Source organism: Pinus tabuliformis, chromosome 7 (assembly GCF_031772625.1).
Source record: "Pinus tabuliformis cultivar Carrire ecotype Pingquan chromosome 7, CPIR1, whole genome shotgun sequence".
Lineage (NCBI taxonomy): Eukaryota > Viridiplantae > Streptophyta > Pinopsida > Pinales > Pinaceae > Pinus > Pinus tabuliformis.
The window spans coordinates 1,602,642,681-1,602,667,479 of NC_142293.1; positions in this window are offsets into that span (position 1 = coordinate 1,602,642,681).

Below are 24,799 nucleotides of genomic sequence, written 5' to 3' on the forward strand. Positions count from 1 at the left end.
ACTATCAAATATCCAATGCTTTTCTCACTTGGCCTCATGATCTTCTCCTCCTTATATAGTTTTAGGCCTTTCTCAATACCATGGACCAAAACCACTTAGGACCAATAACTTAGCTTTCCAAGGTATATGCGCTTTTCCTTCTATGAAAGCACGTGTGTACATTATACACTCCTTTTGTTCTGTTAACCTATATGTATACACATCTTGGTCATGTTGAACCTGCGTATACCTCTCTTTCTTCATTCTTTGTAGTCTGAACTGTAATTCTTTGCTAATGTCATGTTGTATTGTGATCTTTCATCTGAGTAAGTTGCCTTCGGAATGGATTCCTTGAAACTGTCCTTCATTTCATCACATTTGTAAACACCACTGTTATGCATTCTGTCACATCTGATATCTCTTCTATAGTTTCATCTAGTTACCATATACAAGTGAGTTGTTCTGCTACAAGTGGGTTGCCATCAAGTACAACACATGCATCATAATGCCAACAATCTCCCCCTTTGGACTTGATGGCAACTATGTTGGTGTTGATTACCACAATCTGTAGGAACTGTTAGAGATAACAAGCAACACCAAAATTCTCCCCCCCTTTGACATCAAGGGCAAAGGGTTGACCAAAAAGAAGACTTTCATATTTGAACAGCTGAATATAAACATTGATCATGCTCCCCCTAAGCACATGTTGAATTTTCTGATTAAATTCCCCCTTTTTACATGCTGAGATGCACTATATCATCCATGCTCCCCCTGAGCACATGCAGAGTTTGAAAGAAATATTTTCTAAAAGAATAACATGACTCTATAACTCAACTATGTGAGGATGACCTTCCTATCACCAATGACTCATACATACATCCATCTCCCAACCAAGTGGGGATATACCAAATTTAACTCATCTACCCAACCAAGTGGGGATATACCAATTGTTTATACATTACATCATCCATCCCATGCATAGTAGGGTTACAAATTACATCATATGATCAAAGGACTACAACAGACAGAGACAAATTATTACATGATGACCTTTAAATTGAATGATATACATGACATTTATATCAGAGACCAAATATCTAAACAAGATCATGATAGTCATCAACAACTATCATACACCATGTATGATCTGCTCCATAAGCATCTATCGACATCATCCAAACCAGCAACCTGTATATGTCCATCATTAGTTCCCAAGATATGACAATGTAAATATCATCAACCTATGACAAAGAATGTCTGCATATAGATATCAATGCATCCGCTTGATCTCATCAAGATCAACTTTCTTCGTTTCCTTAGTAGAAAGAGCCTTATCATAACCTTCCATGAATCAACTCTACATATGTCATACAAAATCATTTTCATCATATGTGAAAAACACCATATTCATCACATCATTATCAAGAACTGCATGATCTTTCACAAGAACCCTTATATCAACCATGTATCATCACTAGGGAACATCCCACATTTGATAAGCATCAATCAATATATGTGAGTATCAACCTATCATCATAAGGTAAGAACTCATCAGCATTATGTGTCTAAGTAAGCCATGTCTTCAAATAGCTATGTCTTCATGCAACCTGCAATAACACCATTCTATTTTCCAACCAACAATATTTATCAATATGCAACTGTGAGTAATCATCCATGTATCCAACATACTCTATATCCATAAAAAAGATAGCACTACGTATCTAGCAAACCATGAGCTCATGGTCATTTGTCAAGTTTTCTTGATATCATCAACTGAACAACAATCCTCAACCATGTGAGAGCCAAGAACTATAAGAATCCTTCATCATAATTGCACCATATGATCTTTATGCATCTTTGAAGACATGATGACAACAACATAAAAGAAATTAGTGGATCATCATCAAATAATGAAGTTGTGTATTCAAGATTTATACTTCTCCTTGTCATTATGAAGATCACCATGTAAGCAACATATATGTACTATATGCATAATTAAAGACTCATCCACAATTATCCATAAATCTGATCTGAATACCAACTATGTGACCCCAAGTATCATATGAGATTTTATCATGGGCAACTCATAACTGTAACATAGCAAGATATAAGCATCATCATCATTGATTAGGTACCAAAGGCTTCTAATCATAATGCCAACAATTCTTTATTACAACATGCTCTCCCCCTGAACCTGTTCCACCTGTTCACTGTCACATCTAATCATTGCATATATCAACAAGAAGTATCAAGGCATCATCATCAATCAGATATACATCAAGTTATCAACAACTTGTTAGGATCAAAACACTTCTAAATAATATCCAAAGACTGTAGTCATCTATGAAAGAAAATGTAACTGATAATTGTCTGAATCATAACACATCAGTTTTCCTGTGACTGTCCCACAACATTTTTCTCAAACTACATATACGCGACTGTGCAGCTTTGAATTCGTGTATATACGCGACTTGTATTCATGAAACTTGCGTATGAGGTTTAGAACATTGAAGTTTCATACTTTCGGTTTTTCCTGGGTCTGTCATGCCTGTACACTGTGCCATGCCACATTTTTCTGACTGTACTTCCTTCTTCTTCCATATCTTCGAGTGTGATGATGTTTTCTCCTTTTGGTATGGTGCTCGATATTTTCTCCTGCGTTCCTTTGCTATATGTCCAAGCTTTTTACATGCATAACATCTTACATGTTTCATATTTCTTCTGTAGCAGTCAATGGCTTTGTGACCAAACATATTGCAAGAAAAACAATATCCCTTAAAGTACCTGTAAGCTGATGAAATTTCTGTGTGATGGTCTTGAGACATTCTACTTCCGCATCTTGCTGCAACATGTCCAATATTATGAACATTCAACATTATTGATTTGATGAAATAAATGACTATCATTTCCATGGTTAGGAGTAAAAGATTTTCTTTAAAGAATTTCTTTCCTTGGTTGTTGATGGGATTGACCTCTCATCTCCTTGTTGAGCATTTCAGATTTTGCATCAGAGTTTCTTTCCTCACTTTGTGAGCTAGATTCACCATCAATAGATTCATGAAAACCAAGACTAGTTTTGATGGCAGGAGACCTTTGACTACTAAGAATATCATCCAAAATCTTATTACTATCTTGAAATCGTAAAAGCTTATCCTTTTCTTCTAATTTACCTTTTAGGATATTTACCTCAACCTGATATTGCTCTTCTTTTTCAAGATATTGTTTCTTCATGATTTCTTCAAAATTTCTTCCTTCTTCCATCTGTTGCCTTAATTCAATAACTTCGTTGTCTTGTTCTTCAAGAGCTTGGAGTAGTTCTTATTCTACTTATTTGATTTTTCAAGATCTTCTTTTAGAGTGAGGATCTTAGCTTCAAGACTTTCATAGTAACTGGATCAATCTTTGAGCTTCTTGATTGTTGTGCTCGTTTTATTTACTTCATTTGTTAATGATGTCACTTCATCCTGCAACTTTTGACATTGATCTTCCTTTCCCTTGTTTCCTTCCTCTAGTTGAGCTTTTAGTTTGGTAACTTCTTCTTTGAAGTCACACTCCCTTTTGTCCAAAAGATCTTGTTGATCTTTAATTTTATCTGTGAGCCTTTTAAATTCTACCTCTATTTGATATCTTTCTCTCTCACCCATAAGATAAAATTCAGTTGTTTCGCTATCACTTTCATCATCTTCAAATGGACAGAGAAATGTATCACCAGAGGATAACAAATTCATACATGATAGTTCTTTTGTTTGTTCATCTTCATTCTGAGGTGATTCTGAATATGAAGAGTTGCTTCCACATAACCTCAATCAACTCTCCCACTGTCATAGTTCCTTTGAGATGTCTTCTTCTTCTGAGACGCTTTCTTCTTTAGCTTCTTTCCCATTGTTCTACGGATCTCCTTCAAGCGATCAAGCTTCTACCAAAGGACCTGCTCTGATACCAATTGTTGGAAATAATACTGGGGGGGGTGGGGTGAATCAATATTAGTCAAGTCAATAATATTTTTTCTTTTCATACTCAAATTCATATACGCTACTTCAATGAAGGTAACCCGCATGTACACACAACTGTGTTTAAGGAAACAAGCATATATCTGACAAACTAATGATTCAGTTAATTCATCATATGTTGATCTTTAATCTGTGCATCAGTTCTTTATTAAACATTAAATAGTAACCATATGTAATCAATAACAGAGTGATCCATCACACATAAGCAACACACATGAACACCAATATTTAAGGTGGAAACCCAATGTGGGTGAAAACCACCTGCTGCTGTCGTCTTTGTCTTCTTTTAATAATAAGAAAAACTATTTACAACATTGTACTGGTGTAGACTCATACCAATACGTAGGCTTCTACCTGCAGAAGGTTAATACCTTCTCTCATTCTCCAGCTTCTACTGGAAGGGAGCTACAACCCCTTAGCTCTTGTACTAGCCAATATGTTTACTAGTACGTAGGCGCTGACCTACAAAAGGCTACAACCTTCTCTCTTCCTCCAGGGACCACGTTTCATAAATTTTCAGACTGGATACACCTAGAACACAACACCATAATTTGAAAGCCACGTTTCATCCAATTTTTATACTGGACCCATCAATAACATTGAAACTCAAAATCAATAACCACTACAATACAACTATTAAATACATCTACATCAACCAATCACTGAAACTCAATCATTACTTTCTGAATCAACCAAACTTAATCAATCACTAACAACCTCTAAACCTCTGACACAACTGAATCAACCATTCAGTCATATTTTAATCAACTTCAACAAATAAACTAGAACAGAGAGATCACTGTAACCAATACACAGATCTGTACCTAGAACACTACATCATCATTTAGAACTAGTTGTAACCTCAAAACCATGCATCAAAGTGCATACGCTACTTGGAAGAGCCAAACTAGCGTGTATACGCAACTTCAGCAAAGCGAACAAGCGTATATGTCATCAAATACTTACTTATAATTTCATTGCATTTCCCGACTTCTGACATACCTAGATCATCACATATAAAGGATACAACATGTGTTAACAATTAGACTTAGCCTATTATCAGATCACATAATGATAAGTCATTAGATCTCATCCATCATCATGGAAGCAAATCACACTCAATCAATCTAAACATTTAGAATACTGTTACCAGAATACAGTCATCAGAACATAAAGCAAAACCCAGAACTCTGCATCAACAACCAGAACCAACTGTAACTTCAAACATCATAGTTCAAGGTATACGCTTCTTCGATGTGTCAAACCTACATGTATACGCGCTTTTACCAAAGTCAACCAGTGTATAAATCTGTAAATATTAATTCATTATTTTGCAGCTATTCCAGACTTCAGTTATACCCAGACCATAATATTTACAGAACAACACATATGTCAGTATACATATCTAGAATAAACATGATCAAACCATATAAAGATAATTCATTCCAAGCCTTTAGATCCTGATCCATCATTAGATCTTGTCCTCCATCAACCGCTAAGGTTCCTCCTTGACTTAGATCAAGCAGAGCATCATAAATCCATAACCTGCAAACTGGATCTCACACTTTATCAAATATTCAATGCTTGTCTCAATTGGACTCATGATCTTCTCCTCCTTATATAGTTTTAGGCCTTTCTCAATACCATGGACCAAAACCACTTAGGACAAATAACATAGTTTTCCAAGGTATATGCGCTTTTCCTTCTGTGAAATCGCATGTGTACGTTATACGCTCCTTTTGTTTTGTTAACCTGCGTGTATATGCAACTTGGTCAAGATGAAGCTACGTATACCTCTCTTTCTTCATTCTTTGTAGTCTGAACTGTGATTCTTTGTTGATGTCATGTTGTATTGTGATCTTTCTTCTGAGTAAGTTGCCTTCTGAACTGATTCCTTGAAACTGTCTTGCATTTCATCACATCTGTAAACACTACAATTATGCATTCTGTCACATCTGATATCTCTTCTGTAGATTCATCTAGTTGCCATATACAAGTGAGTTGTTCTGCTACAAGTGGGTTGCCATCAAGTACAACACATGCATCATAATGCTAACAGTTGCGCACACAAAATTTTCCTGTTTGAAATGCCATTTTGTATTCCAATCGTCTTTTCAATGCAATGACAACTATTGTTGTGTCATCCATAGATTGTGGCAATGCCATTTGAACAATGTCTGTTTGGACAAGAACATTGATAATCAATCCTGTTAAACCCATCAGTGATTGTTTGTGCCCCCATTGGTATTATATGTGCAAATGCAATTCTTAATGCTACGAGTCGTTCTTCAAGTTCTGAGAGCATGGCTACAACTGGCAATGGTTTGTTTTGCCTAATGTTCTCAAGTGAAGAAAATTATGACAATTTTCCATTTTAAAGTGCACTTTTGCAAACTTTGCATATTACTTTCTTGGGAATATTTTTATGGTTTTCAAAAAAAAAAAATTACATATATTAGTTCCAAGTCTTGTCCAATGCTCCCCAAATTTCTTTTAAAACAACAAATGTTTACATATTTGACATTTCTTCTTAGGTGTGTTTTCTATCTTGTCTAGGTAAATTTTAAAGGTTTTTCTTTGATAAGTAACGATGTTGATTTTGCAACTTTTTTTTGCATGATTTTTTATGGTTTTTTGTTTCTAAACACAATAGTTGTTTTAATATATGGACATTGATCCTATTGTTTTTATCTTTTCATCATACCATAGTGAAATTTGTCTTGATGCCTATGTGCATTTGTCAACATAGGTCCATGTTGTGTATGCAAGGAGGTTGTTTCTATTGTCACCATTTGACAATGTACTTTGTTTATGTTTCTATGTTTATCTATTGGCAAAGGTGCATAATGGGTGTGTAGTGGGCCTGTTTCAAATGACACTATATTGTATGTTTGATTTGAAATACTATTGCATAGAAAATATTTGACAACTCTCCTAGTTACATAGTACCATTCTTGTATGTTTGCTTTGAATGTTATTTTTTCTCATTTCAAACAAAATGACCCACCTTCAACCCTACCTTTTTCATATGGCATTGTCATATTAATAAGGTATCCTTGCCAATCTACAATTTTTTTTTTATACTTTTTATGACATCATATGATAGATATTTTTGTAAACAACGCAATGCATCTGTTAGGGTCCCACCCTAACCCCCTTATTTATGTAATGGGATCACATCATAGTCAAGAGTCAATAAAGCCCATATTAATAATTGTAAGTGGTTAATCTGCAATTAATGACGGAACCACAGTTAGTTGCAAATGGGCCGTAGTATTAGATAAATGGTATTAATAAAACCCACGGTATTGGCCCGTGGTATTGCATGTATGAGTCATATATAGAGGATAGAGACTCCCTGCGAGGAGCATCGTGTCTTATTTTGTAATCGAGCTCTGCTCTATTGGAGGTTGCCCCCTCGAAGAAGCAAGTGAACATTACTCTCTGAATAATAAAATCATTGCTATTCTGTGTTCTGGGTATCTTTTCTTTGCATATTCTGTATTTGGGTATCATTTTGCAGGTTAAGAGCATAACAAGTGGTATAAGATCACTTTCCAGGGCCGGTGGGATCTCCATTTCTTAGCAAAAAAAATTTTTGTCTAGAGACGTGTTCCGACATCTTTAAACCACGGGATCTGTCGTTGAGCGCATAAACTTGCGGATTTGGGGAGGCATGCACGCAGGAAATACAAGAGGTGGTCACGTCTGTTGGACTCCCTTGTAACCCCTGTGGGTACCCCTTCGAGTAGTAGCGCATTAGACAGAACCACGCATGGACTGTCTTCCACGTACCCTCTAGGTATATCGGAAGCCCCCTAGGCTCCCTTGAAACCTCGCCATAGATAAACCGTCAGTCGTCTTGCGGCTACAGTACACCGAGAACAGCACTCAGAGAGATTACTCGCCCGTACAATAGGGTAGTCGGGTTGTACAGCTAAGGGTACGGTCGATCCTCCTTAGTTAGAGCCCTGAAACATTGGGCCGAGTACTACTGCCAGACCCTTATGTATATTGCGATCTGTAGCACCTGACACTCCTCAAGACCATAGTTCCCTTTTCTATCGAGGGATCACACATCATCTCTTCCAAATCCGCATGTGCAAAGGGGTGCAGCAGCAGCAGACATCAGTCCCGCAATCTCGAGTTCGCAGATCAGCCATTCCGATCTATTAGATCCATCAGATCCGCAGAAGAAGTCTGTTCCGCCACCCAGAGCTATCAGATCCGCCATTCAGATCCACCAGATCGGAGTCATTGTGAAGGGTTTCGGGGCGCTTATTGGTGATCTAGCCCATCAGAATCAGGACAACGAGCTGAGCATAGTGGTACCATTCACTTCTTACTGAAAATTTTCAAAAAAATCAGGTTGGTGTATGGTAGAAACTAGAGCTCAAGTGATGGCCAATGAAAGGATGGACAAACTTGAAGAATCAGTGCAAAACCTCCACATTCAGCTTACCGGACTATGTAGCATGGTCGAGAAAATAATCCCGAAGGGCAAGGAGCAAGCCCACTAGGAGGCGTATAATGGCAATGAACACAATGAGGGTGAGTCTAGCCACTCTCCTCACGTCTGGCACACCCACCAACAACCCAGTCAGTGACCTCCCAAGTTGGATATGCATAAATTTGACGGTTCTCACCCGTCGGCATGGATAGCACAAATGGAGCAGTATTTCAAACTGAATCACATCTTCGATGATGAGACTCAGCTTATGTTGGGAGCATGTACTTGGAAAATGAAAGGTGGCAATGGTGGGAATGGCATCAACGTTGCACTGGACCTTTTAGGACTTGGACCAAATTCACCAAAGCTCTTCAAGACCGCTTTGACCAGGAGTCATCTTTTTTGGGTCGTCTTACTAAGCTCCGACAGACTGGTACAATGGATGAATATATTACAGCTTTTGAAGCCTTAGCCTTCCGCACTTGGGGTCTCTCAGATGTGTTCTACATGGAATGTTTTATCAGCGGTCTTAAAGAAGCTATCAAATCCCAAGTCCTACTGTACCACCCTCCCACATGGACGGAGGCTTGCAAGGTAGCTCGTACCGTGGAACGTGCATTAGCAGCCCAATACAGTCACCCAAATTTCTCTACTAAAGGTCGCCCCCCACAGGCTCACAACACGACTCAAACACTTAAGGTTCAAAAGGTGTCACCTGCGGAAATGGCCGAAAGAAGAAAGCAAGGCCTATGTTACTACTGTGATGAAAAATACTCCCCAGGTCATAAATGCAAGGAGCCCAAATTTTTTCAAATTGATGCCACTGACTACAGCTCAACAGAGGAAGATCCACCACTGGAGGAACATGAGCCACTAGAAGAAGACAACCAAAAGGACAATGTCTCTGATGAACCAGTTATTTTGTTGCATGCTTTGGCAGGGATTTCTTCCCCTAAAACTCTCAAAATCAGAGGTTTTATTAAACATCGCCCAGTAGTAGTCTTGATTGATAGTGGAAGTACACATAATTTCATCCATCAAAAAGTCGCAGAAGCAGTGCATTGTTTTGTACGAGCAGTTTCTAACTTCCAAGTTCAAATTGCGGATGGAGGCACAATGAAATGTGAAGGCCGCTGTGAAAATGTCAAACTTCAAATGGGGGATTATCAGTTGAAACCCACATGTTTGTCATACACATGGGGGGTTGCGACATTGTCCTCGGCGCTGAATGGCTCCGCACTCTTGGGCCAATCACAATGGATTTCCAGGAGTTATATATGAGTTTTAAGCAGAACAACTACACACATACCCTCCGTGGACTCCAGGCGGGAACCCCCTCTATCATCAGCTCGCATAGGATGGAAAAATTGTTAAAAAAGGGCAATCATGGAGTTCTATCTCAATTTAATGCCATCCAGGCAGTCGAAACCAAGCCTCTGCCAATTCATCCTGAGATGCAACAGATTTTAAATAACCATCTGCCGGTCTTCGACAAGCCTCATGAGCTTCCACCCTCACGAGGGGAGCATGATCATAGCATCACCTTGGTTCCAGGGGCCCAACCCCCAAATGTGTGCCCATATAGATATCCGTTCACCCAAAAGAATGAAATAGAAAAAATCATCAAGGAACTTTTGGAAGAAGGTGTCATTCATCCCCGCATTAGTCCTTATTCATCCCCAGTGGTCATGGTGCTCAAGAAAGATGGGGAGTGGCGGATGTGTCCCGACTTCAGGGCCCTCAATAAGTTGACAGTCAAAGATAAATTTCCCATCCCGGCGGTTGATGATTTGCTGGATGAACTCAATGGGGCTCAATTCTTCACTAAGCTGGATCTTCGCTCAGGCTACCACCAAATTCGCATGAAGGAAGTCGACATTCCCAAGACTGCTTTCAGAACTCATGAAGGCCATTATGAATTCCTGGTCATGCCATTTGGTCTTTGTAATGCCCCCTCTACTTTTCAGAGCCTTATGAACCACATTCTCAAACCATATCTCAGGAAATTTGTCCTTGTCTTCTTCGATGACATCCTCATCTATAGTTGCACTTGGGCCGCACATCTTCAGCATGTAGATCTACTCTTGCAACTACTTCGCAAGCATAAATTATTTGTCAAGAGGTCTAAGTGTTCGTTTGGCATGGGAGAAGTAGAGTATTTGGGCCACATTGTGGGGCGTGAAGGTGTCAAGGTGGACCCCAAAAAGATCCAGGCAATGCAGGAATGGCCTCAACCTAATACCTTGAAGAGCTTGAGAGGATTTTTGGGTCTCACAGGCTATTATCGTAAATTTTTCCGCAACTATGGTCGCATAGCGAAGCCCCTCACCCAACTCCTAAAGAAAAATTCATTCTTCTGGAATGAGGAAGCACAATAGGCCTTTACAGCTCTAAAAAATGCCGTGTGTTCCACTCTAGTCTTAGCACTACATGACTTCACCAAATCTTTTGTCATTGAATGTGATGCTTCGGGTACAGGTATTGGGGAGGTCTTAATGCAGGAAGGGCGACCGTTGGCCTTCACAAGCCAACAACTAAGTGGGAGGAATCTGGGCCAATCTACCTACGAGAAGGAAATGATGGTCATCTTACATGCAGTCGAGACCTGGCAACCTTACTTATTGGGGCGACGTTTCCAAATCCGCACAGATCATCACAGTATTAAATATTTTTTGGAGCAACGCCTATCCTCCCCACAACAAAATAAATGGCTCGAAAAAATGCTGGGATATGATTATGAGATCATTTACAAGAAAGGGAAAGACAATAGTGTAGCAGATGCATTATCTCGCCAATTTGAGGAGGAAAGTACTCTGCTAGAAATTTCCCTCCCCATTCCAGAATGGATTGAAGAGGCTCGCAGGGAATGGTTTTCACACCCCGGGCTCTCCCAACTCATTTCTCAATTGCAGGTAGATTCAAATTCCACCAAGGGCTACTCGTGGCAGGATGATATTATTTGCTACAAGGACAGAGTCGTAATATCACCAACATCCACCCTCAAAATTCGCATTTTGGCAGAATTGCACTCATCTCCCATTGCAGGACATTCGGGCTTTCAGAAGACGTATGCTCGCACCAGAAGATCATTTTTTTGGACAGGCATGAAAAAGGACATCCTTACTTTCATAGCAGAATGGGATGTCTGTCAACGCCACAAAGGGGAAACCGTCAACACACCAAGCACATTACAACCATTGCCCATTCCGGCATCAATTTGGACGGAGGTTTCTATGGATTTCATTACAGGTCTTCCAAAGTTAGGGAACAAGTCAGTCATCATGGTGGTTGTGGACCGACTATTGAAGTATGCTCATTTCTGCGCCCTACCCCACCCGTTTACACCAACTTTGGTCGCTCAATCTTTCATGGATCAAATCTTCAAATTGCATGGCATGCCCACTTCTATTGTGTCCGACCGCGACCCGATCTTCACCAGTAATTTTTGGTAGGAACTCTTCAGGATACAAGGCACTCAACTAAAACTCAGTACTTCCTATCATCCACAAACAAATGGTCAAACCAAAGCCGTCAACAAATGTCTAGAAACCTACCTTAGGTGTTTCACTTTAGAAAAGCAACACCTTTGGGTACAGTGGTTACCTCTGGCTGAATGGTGGTATAACACCAACTATCATGCCACCACCAAAATGACTCCCTATGAAGCAGTATATGGTCAACTCCCGCCTTCACCTACTTCGTATCTCAAGGGGTGCTCAAAAGTACAAGCAGTGGATCAACTCCTACAACACCGCACAACCATGCTCGCCCATCTTCGAAAGAATCTTCATCAAGCTCAGAATAGGTAGACCAGCATCGCTCAGAACGCCAATTTCAAGAAGGGGATCAGGTCTTTTTACGGCTACAACCATATAAGAAAACATCACTCAAAGACAAGGGGTGTCAGAAACTATCTCCCAAATTCTACGGACCATATCAAGTACTTCAGCGCATTAGAGAAGTGGCTTACAAGTTGGCCTTGCCACCTACTGCCAAAATCCATCCAGTTTTCCATGTCTCATGCCTCAAGAAAGTGATTGGGAACAATTGCAGAATTCAGACCAGTCTACCTGAATTGGACGAAGAAGGGTCCATCTGGCTTCAACCCGAACAAGTCCTAGACACACGAGACAAGCAACTGCGCGGCCGCATGATTAAGGAAGTCCTCATCATATGGAAAGACACCTCTCCGGAAGATGCAACTTGGGAACCAGCCACTATTCTTCAGCAGTTTCCGTAGCTTCAGCCTTGAGGACAAGGCTGGTCTTAAGGGGGAGGGCATGTTAGGGTCCCACCCTAACCCCCTTATTTATGTAATGGGATCACGTCATAGTCAAGAGTCAATAAAGCCCATATTAATAATTGTAAGTGGTTAATCCGCAATTAATGACGGAACCACAATTAGTTGCAAATGGGCCGTAGTATTAGATAGATGGTATTAATAAAACCCACGGTATTGGCCCGTGGTATTGCATGTATGAGTCATATATAAAGGATAGAGACTCCCTGCGAGGAGCATCGTGTCTTATTTTGTAATCTCGCTCTGCTCTATTGGAGGTTGCCCCCTCGAAGAGGCAAGTGAACATTACTCTCTGAATAATAAAATCATTGCTATTCTGTGTTCTGGGTATCTTTTCTTTGCATATTCTGTATTTGGGTATCATTTTGCAGGTTAAGAGCATAACAGCATCTTGTGCATTTCACATGATCGAAATTGAAAAATGAGTGCACAATGTAAATCCTTAAGGATTCTACATCAAAGTCAGGGGCTATCTGTTGAAAATGCAGCAAGAAAGTTTCAATTTTGATTTTTGCCTTAATTAAATTGAGGAAATTCAAAATTCCACATCAACAAACAACTTGGGTGATCCGAATTTAAACAGGAACACAAAAAATTACAGATATAACCATAAATACAAAGATGCAACATAAATAACACTCATTAATATCAAATAATGAAGTATGCTTACAAATAGAATGGAAATAAAACTAGCTCGGGCGATGGTAGCTTATCTCTGAGAAGAGATGTGGCGGCTACATGCCTCTAAACTGTGTTACAATGAGGCTCAAGGGCCTATTTATTACTAAAAAAAATGAAAAAACTCAAAACAACCAAAACCCTAACCCCACGAGATGAAACACCAAGATTTTATGGGCCCCGTTGGGGTTAGTTGGGCAACCAACTTCTGGGGGTCGTAACTTGGTCATATTATCTTTGTTTGGCACGTATGATACCTTGTTGGAAATTTCTATCCGAGTACTATAGGTTTTTCCATAGTTTCTTGCCTATGTTTATGTGCCTACAACGGACCTAAAAAAATGCAGTTTAGGGGGTCAAAACTGCTCCGAAATTTTAGGACCCGAAAAACTGCTAAAAATAGTAAATGTTGAATTAAACAAGGAAACAATTGAAACTGACTGGAGGTCTAGGTGGAATAGGTGGGTGGCCACAATATTCACCTGGATCATTTGCCCCCCCAGCCTTAGGAAGCAATGGCCCCCATTGCGTGCAGAACCTCCATGAGGTGAGGAAATTTTTGTTGAACCTGGTCCCTGGTGAGCCTCTTGCCTTGGTGCAGGAGTTGGCTAGCTTTGACAACCCGATATAGTTGGATCTTCTATTTGCGAGTGTTCTTGACATGTGTGTCCATAATATCATCAATTGTGTCATGTCCCATGCAGTCTGGATTTAACTCTGTTGGTGTGATTTGTTCTACAATGTCTGATGTGTCTAGTAATGATGGGAAGTATGGTCGAGGACGGTCCACATTGAACACTTGGTGTAGATCAAGGAATGGGGAAATACTAAGCTCAAAATCATTGTCTCCCAAAGCCTTGGTAATGGTGTAAGGACCATATGATAGTGGTTTGAGCTTTTGATGGGCTCTTGTAAGGCATTCTTTCTACAAATGCAACCAAAATTTTTCGCCCACCTGAAACTTGTGTGGCACCCGATTTTGATCATGTCACTGCTTGTACTTGGAATTTGACTTCTCCAAGATGTCGTGAACCTGCTGGTGGATGTGTTGGATGCGTTCAATAAATATGGTCGCTTTATCTGCCTTTAATGATGCATGTGTGGATTTTGTCAGTGTAGTCGCCTGAGGCATGGTAACATCAATCATACACAACAGTTGAAATCCTAGACCCACTTGAAAGGGACTATGACCAATCTAGCTATGGAGAGCTCTATTATAACTATGCTACACATATGGAAGACTCTCATCCTAGGTTCGAGGATTCTTCGAGTTGTACATGCGGAGTATGTGCACTATCATCCTGTTAACGACCTCCGTCTGGCCATCAGTATGGGGATGGAAGGCAGTTGACATAGTGAGCTTGGTCAGGTCCACATGCACACCATGCTCTTCTATGGTGCACCCTAAGTATTGGACCTGGCTCATGCCAGAGGTGTTTTTCTCCAAGTTTGCACACAATTTATGTTGCCGAAGAGTTTGAAGGACCTACTGAATGTGTTGCAAGTGTTCTTCCCAACTCTTGCTGAAGATGAGGATGTCTTCTAGATAAACCACCATGAAAGAGTTGGTAAAGGTCTGCAAGATGTCATCCATTAGCCTCATAAAAGTATCAGAGGCATTTTTCAACCCAAAGGGCATAACCAACCATTCAAAAAGGCTTTCCTTAGATTTAAAGGCAATCTTCCATACATTTGTGGGCTCTATTGGAACCTGGTGATAATCAAACTTCATATCAATATTGCTGAAATACTTGGCCCCCTTGAGTTGGTACAATAGGTCATCAATCTATGGGATTGGATACCTGTTCCTGACAGTGATTTTATTTAATGCTTGATAATCAATGCAGAGCCTCTAGGTTTCGTCCTTCTTTTGTACCAGTACAATCGAGCTCCCACAAGGTGAGGAACTTGGTTGGAAGTGCCGTTTTTGCAACAACTCCTGGATTTTCCACTTGATCTCTTTATTTTCCAGAATGGAGTGGCGGTATATCGGCCCGTTAGGCAGAGGTGCTTCGGGAGTCAGATCGATTGAATGCTTGACTTGACAATGCAAGGGTACCCCCATGGATGAGGAGAAGATGTCCCTATATTCTTCGATGACTACATCCACCTGTTTCTGTTGCTTGGAGGAACCCTTCCCAAGGGCCATGGTCTTGGCTACGACCTTCCCCTTACTTTGAGAGAAAATTTGAAATAAAACAAATTTCTCAGTTTAGGAGATGACCTTACTACATTACTTAGCAGAGATCAAAGAGATGGTGGTAGGTGGGGCTACCTCCGATATCCTGTATAAATTAGTACCCAAGGAAATAATAAAGGAGCGAGGTCTAGAATCATATACAACATGTCTTTTCCATAAGTATAGTTTTCCTATTAATACATCACAAACTTCAAGAGGAGAAACATCACACAATACCTCATCTAAGGAGGGCTTGATGTTGTAGGGAAGGTGACATTACTGGTTAACACATAGATATCATCCTTAGTGAAGCCACCTGATGGTGTACGACTATGAATGTGTTGTAGTCGATAGGCCCAGCCGCTTCATGACCTCTACTGAAATGAGGTTATTTTGGGTCCCACTGTCGACAATGAACTGCAACGGAAAATCCTTCACCCACATCTATGAGTGGAATAGGTGCTCCCCCTCTTCTGGATCTTCAGGCTCAATCTTCTGGATCTTAGTGGTGGCCACAGTGGCACTAGGCTCCGCATCAGTGATCTGCTTCCCTTTGTCATTCCCCTTGTCAGGTTCTGACTCAGAGTCGGAACATGCGTCGAACTTAGAAGCCTTCAGCTCGGCCACGAGTGATTGTTTGGCTCGACACTCACTTGTTTTGTGAGTGGAGCTCTTATGGAACTCACACCACTTTCCCATGTCCTTCTTTATCTTCATGGGGTTTTTCTTTTCTTGTGGTTTCAGTGGGTTATCCTAGGTCACCTCACCTTGGCTTTGCCCTTTTCTTTGCAATTTGGGGGCGTCTTTCCCTTGCTTCGGATTCGCAAATCCAACGTCTTGCCTTTTCTATTTAAGGTTATGCTCAATCTTGACAGCATATCAGTATGCCATGCCAAGCGAGGAGATGTCCAGGAACTCCATCTCATCCTGGATGTACATGTGTAGGAAGCCGCAGTACTTGAGTACAAAATGTTTCTCAGAATCCTTGATACCCAACTTTGTGTGAAGAGTGAAAAAAATTGGTAAACTCTGGCATGTCTTGGTCCCTTCCCTGTCGTAGTGTGGTCCACTTTATGTATTTATTCTCATTGCTCCCAACGAGGTAGTATTGCTCCTTGATGGCATCCCGGAACAAATCCCAAGTGGGTGCGGCCAAAAATAGTGACGGTGTACTTTCATCCTTCTGCTCGTAGTAGGTTTCTCACTAGTCCTTGACGTGGGGGATGGATTTGAGAAGAGAAAAAGCAATCTTTTCCCTGCTAGAAAAATGATGAACAAAAAAATATCCTTCTAACATATTTAACCATTTATCTATGGAGTTTGCATCTGTCTAACCCTTAAATATGGGAATGTCAAATTTAACTTCTAACTTAAAGGGTATGTCGCTTCCAGAGTAGCTGCTGGAAGTAGATGTGTCGCCCCTAGGTAGCCACTTAAGGATCCAGGAAAATTTTTCCATCATCACGTTCCTTTGTCACTCGAGAGGTTCTTCGAACAATATTTTGATAGGATCTCCTGCCCCCTCATCTTTATTTTCTTCCACCATGGGAGGCGTTGGGATTTACGAGGCTAGTCTTGCAAATGTTCGACCAGTTCAAGCCCTAACTCCTTATATCCTAACCTCGTTGGGGACATGCAAAGAAAAACATAGAACGAGTAGACCGCTCTGGTACCACTAATCCAAAGTTAAACAGGAATGCAATAAATTACAGATATAACCATAAACACAAAGATGCAGTAGAAATAAAACTTCATTTCATTAATATCAAATACTGAAGTATGCTTACAAACAGAATGGAAATAAGACTAGCTCGAGCAATGGTAGCTTATCTCTGAGAAGAGATGTGGCGGCTACATCCCTCTGAAATGTTTTACAATGAGGCTCAAGGGCCTATTTATTATTGAAAAACATGAGAAAACCCTAAACATCCAAAGCCCTAACCCTAGGAGATGAAACACCAAGAGTTTATGGGCCATGTTAGGGTTAGTTGGGTAGCCAACTTCCTAGGGTCGTAACTTGATCATATTATCTACGTTTGGCACGTACAATACCTTGTTGGAAAGGTCTCTCTGAGCACTACAAGTTTTTCCGTAGGTCCTTGCCTATGGCTATTAGCTTGCAACGGACCTAAAAAAATGTCGTTTAGGGGGTCAAAATTTCTCCAAAAGTTTAGGACCCAAAAAACTGCTAAAATTGGTAAATGCCGAAATAAAGAAGGAAACAATTGAAACCAATTGGAGGTATAGGTGGAATAGGTGGGTGGCCACCAATATCCACCTAGATCATTGGAGGAGTTAACTAAGGTGACATAACACCTGTCACTTAGTTAAGAACACTCTTAATGAGTTGAAGTTCAATTTACTTGAGTTTATTCCTAAAAATTAAGAGTTTAGATCAAGTAATTTGAGTTAGGGATATGAAATTCAGTTGTGTGTAGTGAGTTCCTAAATTTTAAGTGTCTAGGTTGAGCTAATATCAATTGTAGCACTTTAATTCAGCTAAATTGAGTTATGTTCAGTTAAACTAGTTCTAACTATTGGAGGAACTAGTAGAAGTTCAAGTTGTGGAAGTGAAACTTCAACCACAGTTAGTGATCATCCAAATAACTAATAAATTAGCCTAAATTATCTCATGCATGCATAGAATTCAAGTTACCTAGTTGAGATGGAGATTTCAAGGCAGTGTACTATCACTTGTAGACTATTCCGAAGTGTATAGGTGGTGCACATAGTTAGAAGAAGGAACCTAGGGAATTGCGCATTTCAATAGTGGGGAATTCCTAATTCATAGGGGCCAGTTTCCCAAAGGAACAACGAAATGAATTAGGAGCTTGGAGGGCTTGAAAATTGGCTGAGTGTTATCTAGAGTCAGTCAGTTAGGCAGAGGGATAGATTATACACTTGAAAGGTGTACTCAGGCTTGAGCAAGCATATGTATTTCATCTCTATTATCTTATTAATGTAATATAGATAGTAAGGTGTTTTGAGCAGTGTGATGTTTCCTTTTGCATGTCTATGATTTGTTTTATATATAGTGAATTAACTTTCGTATATCAGTAGAGTAGCTTTGAGTATTATGTTTTAGTAAATTCCATGAGAAGTTTCGAATCTACACATTAATTTCTACATGGTATCGAAGATAGAATCATTTTAGAACATAGATTTCAAAGTTGTCATCATGGAAAATTTTGGGGGCTAATATTCGTAGGTGGGCTAATTTCCCATGGTTTTTCCAACAACAAAAACATTCGTCGATTTCTATTTTTTCTAAAAATGATTCGCCCAAACTTTAGATTATAATTTATTTATTTATTTTACATTAAAGATCACCAAAATTTTATAGACACTATATATAAAATCATTAGAAATTTGAATATTTTTACTGATATATCTAAAAATATTTTACCATTTATATATTAGGGAGTAGTAAGATTCTCCAAGGTTTCTAAAATTTAAGATAATTTTCCATTCTTAAAATCTTCCTTAGTTGTCATAGCAGGAGGTTCGATTTTGAAGATCAGTGTTGCGATGTTTCTTTAGGATTAAGAAGATGGCTTCAATGGACTCAAGCTCGAGTAAGCCTTGGAAGGAATCTCAAATTTTTTTGCATGGAAGAACTACATGGAGGTAGTATTGGATGACAATGGGTTGCTAGCAAACATCAAGACAGATGTAGAAAAACCCCAAGCATCCAAAATCTTGCTTAGTGGAAGAAAGATGTGGCCAAGGCGAGGGTAATCATATTGGAGGGAGTACGAGACCATATTGTTTCAAATATCCATAAGAAAGAGAATCTGTATGCAATGTGGCAAACATTGACAGATCAGTTCCAGAACAGTAGTGATGACAAGAAGCTGGCACTCAAGGACAAACTTCGAAATATCAACATGCAGAAGAACAAGAATATTATGCAGTACATGAGCATTTTCACACAATGTCATGCTGAACTTCGTAAATTTAGTGTTACTGTAGCAAAGGATGATTTTGTAAGCCTAGCCCTTCTAGGCCTTCCCAAGAGCTGGCACAACTACCAAGATTTGGTAAATGAGAGGGAGAAACTACCAAATTGGGAATGCCTATGGTCCGACTTGGTACAAGATGAAATAAGGCAAAATACCAGAGATGGGACCTCATCCAAAGAAGAGTAAGAGGATTTTGCATTAGTTAGCAAAAGAAGGAAGGCCAAGCGGAAGAAGTCCCAAGGTGAGGTTAATTCCAGCCAGGAGGGAAAGAAGAAAGACTTGTCTAAAATCAAGCGTTTCAACTTGTTATGTTCCTATACCAATAAGTGTCATAATTTTTGAATGGATGAGGTTAAATTTGTAATATGTACATACCTTTGCTTTCTGCAAATGTTTTCCATATTCAAAAAATAAAAAAATAAAAATAAAAAAATGTAAGGAGGGTATGTCCCAAAAGAAAAATTAAAGGACAAAAAGAATGAAAAAGGGTCAAAAAGAAAGATGAAAAATGAACTCCAAAGAAAAGGAAAAAGACCATGAAAGTGTGCAAGTCCAAATGCCACTACTATTTTATTTTTTACAATAATGATTGTGTGCAACTTGTTATTTATGCCACAATCCATGGTAACCAACTAGTTTAATCTTGGCTATTCCATGTTTTCAATTTCATGCTTAGAAATAGAGAATAAAATCTGACCAAACTGTTTAATCTTGGTAGATAAGTAAATAGGTAGAGAAAATAAAAGGAGATCAACAGTTTAATCTGAGCCCTTGGATGTAATAAGGATAGATTTAGATATATTTCTATTGTAAAAGAAAAGAAAAGTTTGATAAGGGTTTGCCAGTTTAAGTGCACCCTAATAAAGAGTAGAAAAAATGGTAGGATGTGTAGATGGGTAAGTAGGTGAATGGTTGCAGAATTATGGTGATTTATTGGATAAAATCATGTCATTTACTTTCATCATCAAATTTCTTAAAGTATGGATGACAATGGGACAGTTACAAAGTCAAGTGATTAATTTCCCCATTCATTTTACCTTTTCACTAATTTCCCACAAGCAAAAATCAAAGTACCTAAAACCTTAAGTTAAAGGGGCTCAGAGCATTTCTCTGACTTCTGGAGGGACTGGACCCTCGGCCCAATAACTTATAAAGTTTTAAGTACTACAACCCCCTTACAAACATTAACTCCCTCCATAAATATTCATCTCACCTAAAAATCCCTTTTCCTAAGGTGACATTACCATTTACCTAGGGAAAGTAATAAACCTTACCTGAAACCCCCTTTGTTTACATAAAAAACCCACAAAAAGCATTAAACCTAAGTTATGATATGTAAATTCAAATGCATGAAAAAATGTGTCAAGACATCATACTTAGTGCAATTTGTTTTTTCGCTTCCGTTTCACATTAACTTTAACTTTTACTATATTTAACTCTTGAAAAATAAACCGCTTTCCTGTATATTTACTTAAAATACCAAATGTTAAATATCTCGCCCCATGGTTTGAAATATAAACTGTAATAGTAAATAATTAAATGGATTAATTAGTTTATCCGCGACTAATTAAGAGCCATAACCCCTTGCCAAACCAAAAAGGATTAATTAATCAAACAATGATTAATTAATAAACCTTCCTCCAATCAGCTCACCCCTGACGTCATTAAGCCGCCATAACCCACAATTAAAATCCCGCTGGGCCCCTCCATTAACTCCCCGATCAAATCTCACTCCTGATCATTGTACGATCTGACCCTTTCAGATATAACAGTTATCGCTCATATCGAGCAACCTCCGATGCTGACCTTTACCCACCCACTGTAAGCGGTTTTACTATTCACCCCTCTGCTACGTGTCATCTGATGAATGGCATCGGGTGGACCTCTCCCAATACCGCCAAGTCCCCAAAAGCGGTGTGATAGATTCCACTTACCGCCTCCACTTACCACCTTCATTACACGACAAAATGTCACCTCTGTCAGTTGGTGCCAACTGTCGCTTTCCCATCATACCCGCCAAAATCATTGACTTTACAAATAACACTGAAAAAACTCATTTTTTTTGTCTTTTACCAAGAAAAGAACCTTATGTTCTCCACGCAAGCACAAAGTACGTTCGAATTGTCAACTTGCTACCAACTATCAACCTTCCACAACCGTTAAACTCCATACCACTGTGTAGACCTATGTGCCTCATGCAAATGGTGCACTAGTACCATTAATCCATTCAGACAACCGAAACCAGGTATTTACCCTATTTTCGACTAAGAAACCCTGTTTTTGTGCCAAAACTGAGCTAAATTGCTTTAAAAATTAAGTAATTTAGTAAGTTAAGCTGTCTGATAGTCTTGAGATACTATGTGAAAATCCAATTTTTCCATATTTCATTGAAATTCTTTGCCCTTGTCCGTGAATCCACAAGAACCAAGGATGGATGCCCCAATTGCTTTGAATGTCATGCCAGTTACTACTCCCCACAAAGATTTAGACCATCTTCCCCTAGATGACAAATATTTTCATATTAAAGACCTCATCTTTGAAGAATCCCCTTTGAAATTGCATTGCAGACACTGAGATAACTACTTGAACCATGCAGATAAGATAGGCCTCTAGGAATCAAACTTGCCCAAATATCAATTCCCCAGTGTTCATGTCTTCCTGGAGATTGTTCACTATTGTCATGCAAACTATGACCCTATCATGAGAGTTGTAATGTCCCCAAATCAGAAAGTTCTATTCACTATCACTACATAGTCCATAAATGAGATGTTACAGTTGTAACCTCGTGAAAACCTCACCCCCCTTACCATTGCTGACTTGCTTGACAGATTCTCTAAGTTATCTAGTTCCAAAAGTACTCAAATCCTTCAAACTTTCATTGTTGAAGAAAAATACATGCCAAAGGACCCCCCTCCTTACATGTCATCCTTCTTTTCTGATCTGGGCAAAGATATCACATCAATGATATCATGCATTTTATGTTTTACCACTAGTGAATATATAGTTGATATCATTTTTGCCTACATGTCTATTTTAACCCCTGGCCAGCGTCCTGCAGTTAAATTTGATTATGCGAAATTCATCTCAGATAAGATGCATGATCAGTTTCCGAGATTGGAAAATGAAAGAGTGTTCAAATATTCATCATTCCTTTACCATTTATTTCTTTACTATCAGACTGATATGTTTCCCCTCCCTGTCCAAAAACTTGATACCAAAGGGAATCCTAGATCTGTCATCTTCTGGACCCCTATGTTCCACAGGTCTAATTCTCCCTACCCATATACATATTTCATTGATCTATTTGTACACCCAGTGGCTACCATTTTTCTAGGATGGCCTCCACCCAGGATCAGTGCAGACATCAGGAGGGTCTTGCAATTGTCAAAGCAATACAAAGTAGGGGATTGATACTTGTACCAAAACCATACAGAAATCAGAATCTATGGATGTGAGTTGCCACCTTACAAAATGCCAAAGTACCTCCCCATGAAAATATTTTCTCTGGACTACTACAGACACATAATCAATTCAAATGAGGTGAATTTTGTTAAAACCAAGAAAAAGGCTCAACTAAGAATAAAAGATCATCTTGGCCCTTTCATTTGTAACAGTAGAGAAGCAGGAAAAGAGGCAGATGAAATCCTCCAAAGGTTGAAATTAAAACAGAGTTTCATGTGGACCTATGACCCTCATAGCTTTATTTGTAATAGGAGACAGAAAAATAAGCTATCTCCTTACATCCACCATAGGATCCCAGAAATTGAACAGTATACCAATCAAACTGCATGGATGGAAAACACATTAGTAGAACAAGATGGTACAGAGCTTGCCATTGACAATGTATTGATGGATTTAGATAGGAGGCTTGATGAATATTTATTTGTACAGGTGCCTAGAGAAACTCCATCTCAAAGGCAGTCACAAGAACACAGTGGACAGACTTCGGAGCAAGCAGGGCCATCAGGCCAACTAGGATCATCAGAGCAGGTAGGAGATTTAGAGCTACCAGATATTTCAGAGGAGCTGAATCAAACAAAACAAAATATGAGAAATCCCCACATTTTGCAAACTCCTCTAAATGAGGTGAAAAATCCAAAAAGAGACAGAGAGGAGGCCACTCCTTCTACCATACCTGTTAATCAAACCTATGCTAAGAGCTAAAGGTTAAACCCATTTTATGAATAGTAATACACTGAGGAAACAGCAGGCAACACAGTGGTAGAAAGAACTGATAGTGTGCATACTATCCCTTCAGGAGGTACACCATCTAATTCATAGTTCCAGGTATTAGAAAGGCAACAGAGCACAAAGGTATCTTCCTTCAAGACTCCTTCTGGTCAGATCTAGGATATCAAAGAAAAGTATAAAGAAATCAAAGCAAGGAATGAGAAACTAAAAGCTCAAACCTATGCTCATTATCTCAGAATGGCTCCAACTAACTAGACAAGGCTGATGTCAGCCTTTGACATAAAGGAAGGAAAGATGCAGATGAGCTTTTTTAAGTCAACTATGCAACAACCAAGATCAATGGTTGACTATTTGAAAACTGGTTTTGAAGTTTTGGCAAAGGATATTCATCCTATTGATCAAATAGAGCTACATAAGAAAACAGGTGAAATGGTCTACTCCATGTTGACCAACAAATCAATCACGACTCATCAACTACAAAACTCACTGAATAACACATTTGCACAACTTCAATTGGAAAAGGCCTCTTCTTAGGCCAAAGACACCAAAATAAATACTTTAGAAGACTTGTTCATAGAGCTGGGACATGATCCCAAGGATGTCAAAGCAGCAGAGCGATTAATAAAGAAGAAAAATGATGACATAGTTGCACTAAAGAAGCAACTCAATATTCCTCCTGTTCACCATCCTCAAACTGTTGAAGTTTTAGAAAAACAGAAGGAGGAAGAACTTATGGACCTAGTTCTTAAGTTGAATGATCAATTGAAAGAAACTGAGAAAGAATTGGAGAATGTGATACAGTCTAAGCAGAGTGAGCTGGCCACCGCTTCTCAGGTTGTAATACCTACAGTGTCTACAGTAGTACCCTCCACCCTGGCAGCTTCCTTGGCACCAACACTTCCACTAGTAATGGCATTGCCAGTAGCAGGGACTACTTCAGCCACAAGTACATTGACCAGTATAGGGATAACAACAGAAAAGACAGATGAATTTGTTAAGGCTATGGAAAAAATGAACATCCAGGTCACAGAATTGAAGAAGCTCAGAGAG